Raw genomic sequence first — 12,641 nt, 5'->3', positions numbered from 1 at the left:
CAAACCTCTGGAGAGGAAGTAAAGAAAACACAGGTAAACTCAAAAGTTTCCTTTAATGTTTGTGCATGCCCTCCGAAAGCACAAAACTCTTTGCGAGGTGGTTATTAAAATGCAAGTGCTCAATATCCAGAACCAGTCTCTGTTTTGTAACACCACATATTTCTGATTTAAAGGTGAGGACAAGTGTTCAGGTGTGCCCCTCAGGGATAGCAATTTGGCTGACAACCCCCACAAGTCAATTTTGAGTATCTATAGGGCCGGTCCAAAACAATTTGCTACCTGAGGCAAAGCAGCAAATATTTCCCACCTCCTTTTCCAATATACATTTTTTGCAGTATTCAGAGTATACAGAATTCATATTTGTTTTTCAGCTGGAATTCTATCCATCTCCAGTGCAGTTTAATGGGCAACCTCAAACCTTACAATGCATCAAAAGCCAGCCCTCCCATTGGGCAGAAGCTCCCCTCAGATGGCATAAACTGAATGGCATGGAGTGAACAGAACACAGCTAACCCTGAGCCCCCTAAATCAGCCTCCTGCTCTCAGGATGCTGCCCCATCACCAGGGTGCCTGGCTTTTGTACACGGAATGGGTGTCAGGAGAGGGGGCACCATTTTGCATTTTGCCTCAAAAAGGAATATGTCTTGTATATACTAATCTCAGCTTCAATGGAATTTGCTTCCACCTGTTGCGTTTGGGATCAGGATATTAAAATTTGTTAATCCTAGGGGCAAAGGGAACATCATTTAATACAATGAACCCTGGAAAGTACAGAAATAAGCCATACTATTAGCGGGATTTGGCTCAGCCCACGCGTAATGCTAAGCCAAACCATGGTTTTAGCACAAATGTGTGAGCTCCCAGAGAAAAGATCGTGGCTGCTTTGCACCTCCCCGGTCCTGCTGCAAGCTAGGCCACTGTTTGGTTTAGCTGCATGTCATCTGAGCCCAAGCTCATAGTTTTCCTCCTCCAGACAAACCATGAGGCATAAACAAATAGCAAACCTTGGTTACAGTTCACGGTTTGCTTAGAGAGAGGAAACCATGACCCTGAGCTTCAAATGACATGATATGCCAAACCATTGCTTAGCTCACAGCACTACAGCAGCAACAGGACTGGAGGAGAGCAAGGCAGCTGTGATCTCTTCCCTAAGAACCCACACATTTGCACTAAGCCATTGTTTGACTGCAGATGGTGACAGCAGTCACGAAATTAAAAGACGCCTGCTTCTTGGGAGAAAAGCAATGACAAACCTAGACAGCATCTTTAAAAGCAGAGACATCACCTTGCCAACAAAGGTCCATATAGTTAAAGCTATGGTTTTCCCAGTAGTGATGTATGGAAGTGAGAGCTGGACCATAAAGAAGACTGCTCGCCAAAGAATTGATGCTTTTGAATTATGGTGCTGGAGGAGACTCTTGAGAGTCCCATGGACTGCAAGAAGATCAAACCTATCCATTCTGAAGGAAATCAGCCCTGAGTGCTCACTGGAAGGACAGATCCTGAAGCTGAGGCTCCAATACTTTGGCCACCTCATGAGAAGAGAAGACTCCCTGGAAAAGACCCTGATGTTGGGAAAGATGGAGGGCACAAGGAGAAGGGGACGACAGAGGATGAGATGGTTGGACAGTGTTCTCGAAGCGACCAACATGAGTTTGACCAAACTGCGGGAGGCAGTGCAAGACAGGAGTGCCTGGCATGCTCTGGTCCATGGGGTCACGAAGAGTTGGACACGACTAAACAACAAAAAATTGTTTGACTAAGCTTCATGTGCGAACCAGGTCATATCAGCTGCAGCCATGATGAATGCTATTAAAGTACCCTTTGTATGGCCTCCTTCCACATGCACTCCATGCTCCTCTAAGAGATAGCTCAGGTTTTGCAGTTAAGCAGTTAAAGGGCTTTCTCAATAGCAGCACTATTTCTGAGGTGTGTTCTTCCCAAAACATTTGTTTGCTCTTGGAATACGGGAGGTTGGCCAAAGCATTTATGTTCCTTAAACAGGCATCTGCAGTCTAAGGGTGCCTCCAAACTGTCGTTATTTTGCAGGAGGGAAGTTTCAGTTTGGAAAACATAAAAGTGGATTAAAGTGCTCTGTCACCCTGGCACAACAAATGTCACGTTAAAGAAAGAAATGTACTCTTTTTTTGGTGGTTAGGAAAGTGACAGGAGAAATGTGTGAAAAGGTGTGGAACGAACAAGTGATTAACAGGGCGGTGAAATACTTCATAAGCAAATTGGAACTAATGCTCAATAAAGACCCGATGTAATCTTAAGCTCTGCATATGCTTTCTGTAAGCAAATCAGGTTGAATGCTCAGTATGTAGGTCATCTGCAGAAGTCCTTAGAATGCTCTTGCTGCTGCCAGGGACTATGTCTACGGTAACTGATGGCCGACTTTGGATTTTATCGTTTCTTTTATTGTATGCTTTAAAACATTGTCTTGTAGACTGCCTTTAGAGAACATTTGGATGGGATATAGATTTTAAAACAAAACAGAATGATGGTACAAGCTTCTTGTACCTTGAGGGATCCCTTTATACAAAAAAGAAAAAAAGAAAAAGAAATAACCTAACTTGCCTGCATTAAGAAGAGAATACGGTAATTCAGCTCTGATGTATTGGCTGAAACACTCTAAGGTAGGTCTCTGCTGTGGATATCTACCTGAATATTTACTCATTGATATGCTCATTAGAGAATTATTATTATTATTGGCTCCATGCATTTATTTATATCGCTCCAACATTCCTTCTAGAAATTTAGGACAACACACCTCATTCCCTCTAATTTCAATGTGCAGGTTTTGAGTGCCATGGGTTAAATGACCAGACCGGCACCACCCACACAGGAGGAGATATTAGCAGGATTTAGAAGAATTCCAGAAGTACAGAAGTACAAAAGAACGTTTAGAAAAGGGGGAGGAGAGACCCTCCACAAAAACGGCTCATTGAGGACTGAGCCTATTCAGTGGCCAAGGAATGCTGACTGCTGGACTGGGAGGCAGGAGAGAGATGGAAAACTAGAAGATGGGAGAAGGAATGGAGTCTAATGGAACGAAGTAGCCAGAAAACTGAACAGCAGCACTCCACTCTGCAAGATTTTGTTGCAGGTGTTATTTTTTTATTTTGATTATTATTTGTTTATTTATATTCCACCTTTCTGCAAAGTATTCAAGGCAGCCGGTGGTTACTTGTTTTATCAATCCTGAGATGCAGCTTGCTCTGAGAGTGTGAAGCTGGCCCAGTGTTCAGTAAGCTTTGCTTGGTTAAGTGAAGACCTGAACACAGATCTCTCCCTGCTCCAAGTGCAGCGAACACTACATCACTCTGGCTGTCAGAACAATGTGACGTAAGAACAGGATGGAGCCAGCCAGTCGTGAAAACAGCGAGGAGCTGCAATCAATCAGGGCTTGAGTTTTTGTTGCACTACACTTTTTTCCTTCTCTTGATCCCAAAGAAGGGTGAATTGTCAAGAATGTGATCAGCAGTGCATCATTGCCAGGTTTTTGGGAGAGGGTGCGCAGGGAATGGGAAAAGCAAAGCAAAAGTGATAGAGAAGAGCATATACCGTGCTTCCCCGGAAATAAGACACTGTCTTATATTTATTTTTCCTCAAGAAGACACACTATGGCTTATTTTCAGGGGATGTCTTATTTTTATTACTCGTTCAGCCTCACCTCTTCCTTGGTGCCCTCCAGAACTGCGCCTATCGCCATGTCTTATTTTCGGGGTATGGTTATATTGCGCAAATGCTTAGAAATCCTGCTGTGGCTTATTTTATGGGTATGTCTTATTTGGGGGAAAACAGGGTACTTACTGGCAAAGGTGGCATTTAATTAACACCCTTAAGGCTGAAATCCTGTACCCACTTATACTTGGGAATAAGCCCCGCTGAACTCACTGTGACTTACTTATGGATAGATAGATATGACTGCATTGTAAGAGAATTAAAATCTGAGCATTGTCAAGTTTAAAATGAAAGGAAATTTCCATTAGCCATCACTTTGCACAGCTATTCTGTTTGCATTCTAGCCTGGCACTGCAAGCTGTTCGATGGTAGTCAAAAAAGTCCTTAGAAAGTCATGCCCTACTTGAGTGTTGTTAGAAGACTTATTCAATTAAAAGGGAATACTTGCATCAAAGCAATTTACTGGCTTAGATCTAATTAGTCAAACGTAAGTGGCTTGTTTATTACAGGTAATAAACCGATAGGTGGCTGCAGCACAAGGAAACAACACATGATGCCCACAAATGAACTCCAGGAATAGGCTCTAGCTGCAAGGCTGACATGGCAAAAGATGTCAATACTGCAGTTCTATTATCACCGCTCTGTTTTGGAGCCCTGCACCATCTGAGATACAGCAGGACAGGTTAACTAAGGCCTTTGCCACTCTCAGGAACCCCCATTCCCCCCAAAAGAGCACCCTTTGCTGTTGTATTTCTAGTACAACCCATTCCATGAGTGTTCATCCAGATTTGTTGGCACAAAGCTTGCAGGGAGGTTAGATGACGTTGGCTGCCACTGGACCATTCATTCTGATCTGTTACACAACATTGCCTCAAGCAGGTGTTACTCCACAGCTTCTCAAGCATTGCCCCGTCTTCTTCCTTACCACAAAACTCATGTTGTTAATTCTCATTGCATAACCTGAATTTGCTGAAATGCACCTGAATCTCACATGCAAAATAGTTGGGTGGGGGTTAGTTTGGAAGCACCCTATAAGAAGTGTTTGCTTGTTGGTCCATTGCTGCTACTGCTAGAAAGCAAATTGTTCTTTAGCTGTCGCTGAAAAGATAGGTTCTTTGAGCAAAATCGAAAGAAAAAAGAACCAGTATTATCTCAGAATGCTTATTATTATATTGTGCTCCGTTGCACACAGAAAAGGTGCTGTACTGCATTTGAGCAGTGACCTTAACAGTGTGTGAACCATATTAAGATTTGTATTGAGCCTCGGGATTACCTTTCCCATTTACCAGCCCCATCTGAAAAGCACTGCATGCAAACATTTTAAACCAGTCTGCATTTGGTTTCATCAAGACTTCAACGGCTATTTTTATGGATGGGCAAGGTCCAATTCCCAGCCTGAAACAAGGAACTCCTTCGCCATATCTTGTGTCTGCCAGAGACAGGGTTCAGGCCATGCGCCAGACACCAAACCCTTGTTTCCTGCATAACAAGAACAGCTGGTTAGAGGGGGGGCGGGGACTGTGGGCCCTGCAAGCCAAAAGGCAGAAATCTTTGGCCAGGGCTCTTTTAGCCAGGTCATCAAATGCCCAGGAAAAAAAAGCAATCACACACACTGCTTACTTCCATATAAAGCTTAGTGCTGGGCTAGGAGGTGAGAGACCAGGGTTATACACACAGTGTACAAAAGACCAGCAAGTGTAAACAGAAGTGATGGCTCAGTTGGTAGAGCATGAGACACTTAATGGCAGGGGTGGGGCCTCACTTTGGGCAAAAGATTCCACTAGATGACCCCCGTGGACTCTTCCAACTCTTCAATTCTATGATCTCTTACCAAGTAAGCAAATGATTATCAGACTTGGAAAAGCTGGATCAAGTTCATTCACTTTGCTGAAATAATTAAACTGAATAGTTTTAACTGGATTCTGAACAAATGTGCAATTAATTGATGCTATTTTGAAATGTATTCCGTTACTATTTTCCTTACTGGGTTGTGCAAACTGCTATTCTGAGTAATGCCTTTTATAGAGTAGGGTGGGATGCACCGAGGATGAGTCTATGGAACCAACGGGGTGGGGTGGGGGGCGGCGGCCTGAAAAAGGTCTGGGAACCACTGTTGTAAATCAACCTTGCCTTATGAATGAGCTACTCCCACAGTGGTACAGTGGAGGGAGGACATGGGGGTGAAAGAGAAGCAACATCATCTGCATGGGGCTGCACTGGAAGACAACTTGGAAACTTCAGCTGATCTGAAATGCAGCAGCCAGATTACTGGCTGCTTTAAAACAGCTGCACTGTTTGCCATTTCGTTCCCAGGCCCAATTTAATGTGCTCATGTTGGTGTTTCAATCCATAAATGTCTGAAGGACCTTCTCCTTCCCTACAGACCCTCTTAGGTGCTGGAATTGGCAGTTCCTCCTCCACCCTAGTTCCTCCTCCACCCTTGGGGAGGGAGGAGTAACGGCCAGGATAGGGCATTCTCTGTGGTGACCCCCAAACTGGGGAACTCCCTCCCCACAGAGGTCCGCGTGGCCCCTTTATTGTACAGCTTCCGGAGAATGCTTAAGATACAGTATGCACCTCTTTCCCTCGGCTTTTGACACTTGAGGCGTATGTTTTTAGGACCCACCATGTTTTTATGTGACTGTAAGTTGCTTTAAACTGTTTTTAATATTGTGTTTTAATGTTGTAAACCGCACTAGGACCTTGGGGTGAAGGGCGGTTAATAAATAAACAAATAAATCATCCACCAGAGTAAACAACAGATTCGCCTTGCTCTATAAAGTCTTTCAAGATTCACTGTTGTTGTTTATAACAAACTAGCATAGGTGAGCTCAGAGAAGGAAGATAATGATTACCGGTAAGTAGAAGTTGGATGCAGCAGTCTTCGATTCTGGGCTTTCCTCTGGGGAAGAGCTATGGGGGCCATCACAATGAGTCCCTGCACTTCAGCATTTACCAGTACACCACTGATCACCTGCTGACTGGGCAATTATTCTCACAATTACTATGTCCCCCTCCCCCCAACTCCTTTAAAATACACTTTCCTGCTTTTTGAATCCCCCGCCTTTTGTCCTATTGTCTATAGCAATTCACTCTAATTTCACTGCTTTCTTCCTTAATAAAAAAAATACAGTACTTAGCTGGGGCCAAGGCAGTGAGAAGTAGACCTTTACTAATCCTCATGTCTTGGATACTACTCTGTCTCTCTGTCATTAATTACAAGGTTTCTCCCTTCTTCTGACTCATAGCTGACTCATGTTCCATTCAATTGACTGACCATTTTAAGTCCTCCGCCTGTCTCTCCCCATTAGGCTTTAATATTAATTTCCATTTTTCACTTACATTCATTTGTTTTGTCCCAGAATGTGCCAGGATTAGCACTCATCGTTATAAGGTTTTGGCATACTTACAAGCTAAATGTCCACATTAACATGACAATTCGAGACTCTGAGGTAGATGCAATCCCTCTCAGTGCCATGACATCTACAGATCTCACGAACACGTTTTCTAAGTTATGAAGAAATGTGCCAAACAGAACAGAACTAAAACTAGGATAACAAAATGCCCTAAGGACTACATTTCCTATTAAGGACTATGCTTCCTATTAATATTTCATTATATCTCTTCTTATAGCAGCCTTTTCAGCCAACATTTTTAGGAGAGTGTTTTACAAATATGCCCATCAATGTGAATACCAAGTGAAACACTGTCAAACGTCTTGCTAACAATACATGATAACTATTGTATTATTCATATGAATGAAACCAATTCTCTAACACACCTGCACATTGTCTTGCTGCTGATGCTTGGAAACCTGATTGCAGGACCCAAGAACAAGAGCACTCTCCCCTGCTGTGGTTTCCAGAAACTGGCATTTGGATGCGTTGCTGCCTCCAACTGTGGTTGGCATCCATCTGTCTCAAAAGACAATGGAGTGTGCCTCCAGGGATGAAGTCAAACTGCATCCAGGGTGCAAGCCTGGGAGCTGTATGGAGATCCTGGGTTGCCTAGACGACAAGACCCTCCTCTCTGACTCACCGATGTGGTCCAAAGGAAAGCAGAGCGATACATTTGGCACCAGCTTGGCTGCAGGAGTCGCCAGAAGGAAGCGTACATGGCGTCATCCATCTGTCTTAGGGACTGCACTCTGGATTTGTGTAGCGTTTAGTAGCCATCAATAGCCCTCTCTTCCATGAAATTGTCTGAACTGTCTCTCCTCCCCCCCCCCCCGAACAAGTTTCATAGTGTCACCATTTGTTGTGTGAATAAGTACTTTCTTTGATCCATCTTGAATCTTCCAACAATCCTTTGAGCATAAGCAAACCAACCTATTCTGAGTTTTTTTAAAACAACAACAACAACCCAGGTATAGTATTAAACTGGCCAACATACCAAAGTGGGCCATGATCTTAAGCTACACATCCCCAACACTTTATCAAGTCCACGCTAGAGGATGGTCATGCTCAGAAGAATAGCTGGAGTGTGTCTGTCCCATCCCAGATTAGGAGGTGAATCAGCCAAAAGACACCTCCTGGCAAGGCAAGGGCATGTGGTCAGGGGTCCTGGTGACCAGAGTCCATGCCTAGCCAACTCAGAGGCTTCATACTGTCCAACAATTGTACAGCATGATGCTGCACATTTTTTAGTTTCTGTTATGCCTCAAGGAGAAACAAAGGAACATAGGAAGTTGCCCTGCTCCAGATTGGACTAGTTTGTCCGTCTAACCTAGTACAGCTTACTCAAGTATAGCTTCTTCCAGTAAACGTTTTTCAATTGGACATGCCAGGGATCAAACCTAGGACCTTTCACACATGCAAGGCACATGCTCTGCTGCTGAGCCTAAGGACTTGTGTAGCTCACAAGGCTGCATCTCGGACAAGGCGGTTTCGACTTAAAGCTCACAGAGTCCCAGATGTGTAAACCCAGTGAATTGTGAACTACACATTCTTACTGCATTCCCCCTCTAAAAGTTGTACAAGATACATAGAATGTTTTTTATTCACTGTCCTGTGGGAAGAACAAACAATCACATCCAAAACCACAAAGTATTACAACCTACCTTCTATATTAAGAACCAGGAAAAGATCTACAATCCTTGTCTGGCTATAAGGTAGATCCTGAAATTAAGCAGCATGCTTATTTTTATTTTATTTGCTGCACGAGGAAATCCAGTCAATAAGCTGTTATTGTTGAAGGTGTTGGAAATAAGGAACACACACACACACACACACACACACACACACACACACACAGAACATCCTTCACAAATGCATTCTAAGCTCGGCAGATTTTATCCCAGTAAAAACAGTGTTCTTCCTTACTACTAAAAATCCACCAAGAAACACAGCTTTTTCTTTATGGAAGGGATAGGGAACCAGATGTTGCTAGACTAAAGTACCATCAATCCCTGACCATTGGCCATGCTGGCTGGAGCTGACAGGAGCTGAAATCTAACAACATCTGGAGGGCCGGAGGCTCCCCATCCTTGCCTTACGGTGTCATCCCAAACCATCAGTGCCAGTTCCAGGTTTTGCTGGGGTTGCAACCCACATGGTCTATGACCAGCTTGCTCTATTTCTCTGTTACCTGCCTGTGCAACCCACCCCCAACCACAACAGTTGCTTCTTGCTCTTGGACTCAATCTGCACAACCTTCCAGAGGGAGAGGTAAAGGTTTCTGCTCCTCTCATTGCCAGATCACTCAGAAACGGCAACTGACCAGGTTACAAGACCAGGGGCCTCAATATGGGCAGCGCCCCTGAGGTATCACAGGCGCCCCATGTCAACCAGTCAGTTTCTTTCAGCGCAAGCTGAGACCCAGTGTCGACGGGGTGCCCCCTCCCCAGCCCAGCCTGCTCCATCTGAATGCGGGGAGGGAGGGAAGGCATGGGCGTATGTGTATGTGTGTGTGTGTGTGTGTGCGCGCGCACACACACGGTCCAGCCCGCCACAAGTTGTAATACTGTATTATACGAGTACTGTAATAAAAACAGTAATAAATTTTTTTTAAAAAAAAGACATCCCCTGAAAATAAGACACTGTGTGTTTTTTTGAGGAAAAAAAGTTATAAGACGGTGTCTTAAAAAGGGGAAAACACGGTACTAAAGTAATTCTGTCCTTCCACCCATAGAGTCCAGTCCTCATTAGGTCTCATATTCTAAGAACTATCTTGGAAACATAGAAACATCGGATATTTCCTTAGACCAAGTCAGATCATTAATTCACCTAGGTCAGCACTGCCCACGGTTGACCGGCAGCAGCTCTCCAGAATTTCAGGGGGGAACCCATCCTAGTCCTAGCTGGAAATGTTGGGAGATGGAACCTGGGACCTTTTGCATGAAAAACATGTTCTCTACTGCTAAGCTATGACACTTGGATACTGCTAGAAGCTAGTCTGAGCATCCCATATCATTGATACACATATGAAGAGAGCATACGTAGAGAGCAGACAGAAAAGAGATATTTGAAAGCCATCCTAGCCAATGTTAGAAAAAAGCAGAGCGGCCAATGAGCCAGGCTGGGCCATGTCTAACCATCTCAAGAACCAGCCCTGCCTGGAGCCTAATTTCCTGAACCAGGAACCACACCTACCTTCTGCAGGTCAGGATTCAGTTTCAACTTACTGGCTATCATCCAGTCCAACACTGCATCCAGCCACTGGTCCATGACCAGCTGGCTCTATTTCTCTGTTACCTGCCTGTTGATGCCACTGTGCCCCAAATCTCCCAACAAGCTCCTATACATGTTAAACAGCACTGGGGACAGGATGGAGCCTTGTGGCATCTCACCACCTAATAGCCAAGCGGCTACGGTACTGTCAGCAAATATTGTGACGTGAAACTGACCCGCAGATACAAGCAAAACCACTTTAACAAAGTGTCCCACTCTCTACCCCCAAGCCACAAATATGAAAAGCACAAACAGGGTCACATTCCTTATCTCTCTTCCAATAAAGGGAACCCATCGATGCCAATCCAAGCCCAAACCCAGGCTTGAATCCAGGATCAGAGGCTTCATGCCTATGGAAACCAATCACTTGAAAAACAACATTGAGAGAGGGCTATTGTGCTCACATCCTGCTTGGGAGCTTTTCCATAGGACGATAGACTTGACAAGCCTTTGGCCCAGGGCTCTTCTTCAGAGGTGTCATGCTTCCAAGCTAATGCCACATAGCCCTTTTCCATTCAGTGCCTGACGGCGGCTTTGGGATCATTCAGCTAAAGCAGAGATGTGGAACCTGTGACCCTCCAGCTGTCAGCTCCCTTCATCCCTGACCACTGACCATGCTGGCTGGGGCTGATGGGAGCTGTAGTTCAACTACCATCATAAGAGCTCCCCATCCCTAAAGGCTAATTCACAGGACCACTGTGGGTCTTATTTTTTCAATTCACAAAGACTTTCCTTCCCCTGCAAAGGTTTGAGTGTAGCTTCTTTCTTTCTTTCTTTCTTTCTTTCTTTCTTTCCCCAATGCTTGCTTTAGACCAGGCATCCCCAAACTGCAGCCCTCCAGATGTTTTGGCCTACAACTCCCATGATCCCTAGCTAAGAGGACCAGTGTTCAGGGATGATGGGAATTGTAGTCCAAAACATCTGGAGGGCCAAAGTTTGAGGATGCCTGCTTTAGACAGTCTTTGTACATGAATGGGGATGCTAATATGCTACCCCTGCCTGTTCTAGAGCTTTTCCTTCTTTTTAACGGCACACATAGGTGGAAAATGGAGAGAGGGGAACTGCACTCTCTCTGGAATATGTTGCCTGAAGCTCCATGTTTCATGGTAAGGCAAACCATGGTTTACCAATTTCCCTTTGGGTATGCTGCTTATTTGTAGTAGGACCAGGCCAAAGCACATCAGTCAGAAAGCTTCAGGGGCTTTGTCCAGCCTTTGACTGGATCAATGTCAGGTGTGAGTGGTCTTTTCCACGACGTGTAAATAAATATGTGGCAAGACAGCAACAATTGCAACATTGACCCAGGATGATCCCGAACTGAGCTGATGTTGGTGAGGCCCTGCATCAAATTTCCTACCTGCTTCAGTTTCACACACAAAGAACTTTTATTATCACAGATGGAAAGTTAGAAGGCTGGCAGAAGAAAAATGAAATTCAAATGCAGGGGGATGGGAATAACGTTTAAAATATTGATATTTTAATGACTCATTTACTGATCACATATGCTCTCTTTTATATGTGACAGATAAAAAAAATGGTATATGTAAGGAAAACTGACATAAGGATGAGGGTGGAAATGTTCACTGGAGAAGAAAAGGAAATTTTGGATTTCTACAGTTATGTATGATGCTTCTGCGATGCTGATGCTGCCACCCAATGCCTTTAAATGTATTGCTTCAGTGCTGAGGAGAGCAGTATTCAAGACAAGAAGCATCAATTAATAAAGCTTTTAACCAAGCACCACATTAATTGGGTTGCTTGGAAAAACCCCTCTTCCTGTTACTCCATTATAATCTTCATAATGGATGTGCTACAGCAATCCAAGAGGCTCCCTCTCTGCACCACTTTTAAATAAATAACATGGAATCTTGCCATGCTTGACAATGCATAGGTACTAGGACCTTTTTGAAAGCAAGCCTCTTCGCACCACTAAAAAATAAATAAAATCCTAGTCATTCTTTTATAAATCTTCCCATACCTATGCATTATCAGGCATTGTTAAACAGTATGCTCTAGAATAAGCAGATGTATCCACTTTCTAGAGCATACTGTTTAACAACCGTGTAAGCAAACCCATCTTATTATATAACAAAATAGAAAGGGCTATATTAAGTCACACTGCCTGGATTGTATAAGGGAGCAAAAAATAATAGAAATATGCAACTGATCCCTGATGTTTCTTTGACGTTGCACACAAAAGAAGGGAGGGGAAAATAGTCCCTTGGCATGCATTTCTTAGAGAAAGCATCATTCGTATTCTGGTGCATACCCTAGCAAAAAGGGGGT

The 12,641-nt window shown here is 44.0% G+C and overlaps 1 protein-coding gene across 6 annotated transcripts in view; it reads right to left on the bottom strand.

Annotated features, from left to right (window-relative positions):
- The window catches only part of PDE4D (phosphodiesterase 4D), a 632,406-nt gene that overhangs the window by 288,471 nt on the left and 331,294 nt on the right, over positions 1-12,641 (bottom strand). The gene's annotated exons all lie outside the window — the stretch shown is intronic.

The sequence above is a fragment of the Zootoca vivipara genome, chromosome 10 (genome assembly GCF_965207765.1).
Source record: "Zootoca vivipara chromosome 10, rZooViv2.hap1.1, whole genome shotgun sequence".
Lineage (NCBI taxonomy): Eukaryota > Metazoa > Chordata > Lepidosauria > Squamata > Lacertidae > Zootoca > Zootoca vivipara.
Note: the sequence above shows the minus strand (reverse complement) of the source record. Positions and strands in the feature narration are given on the sequence as shown.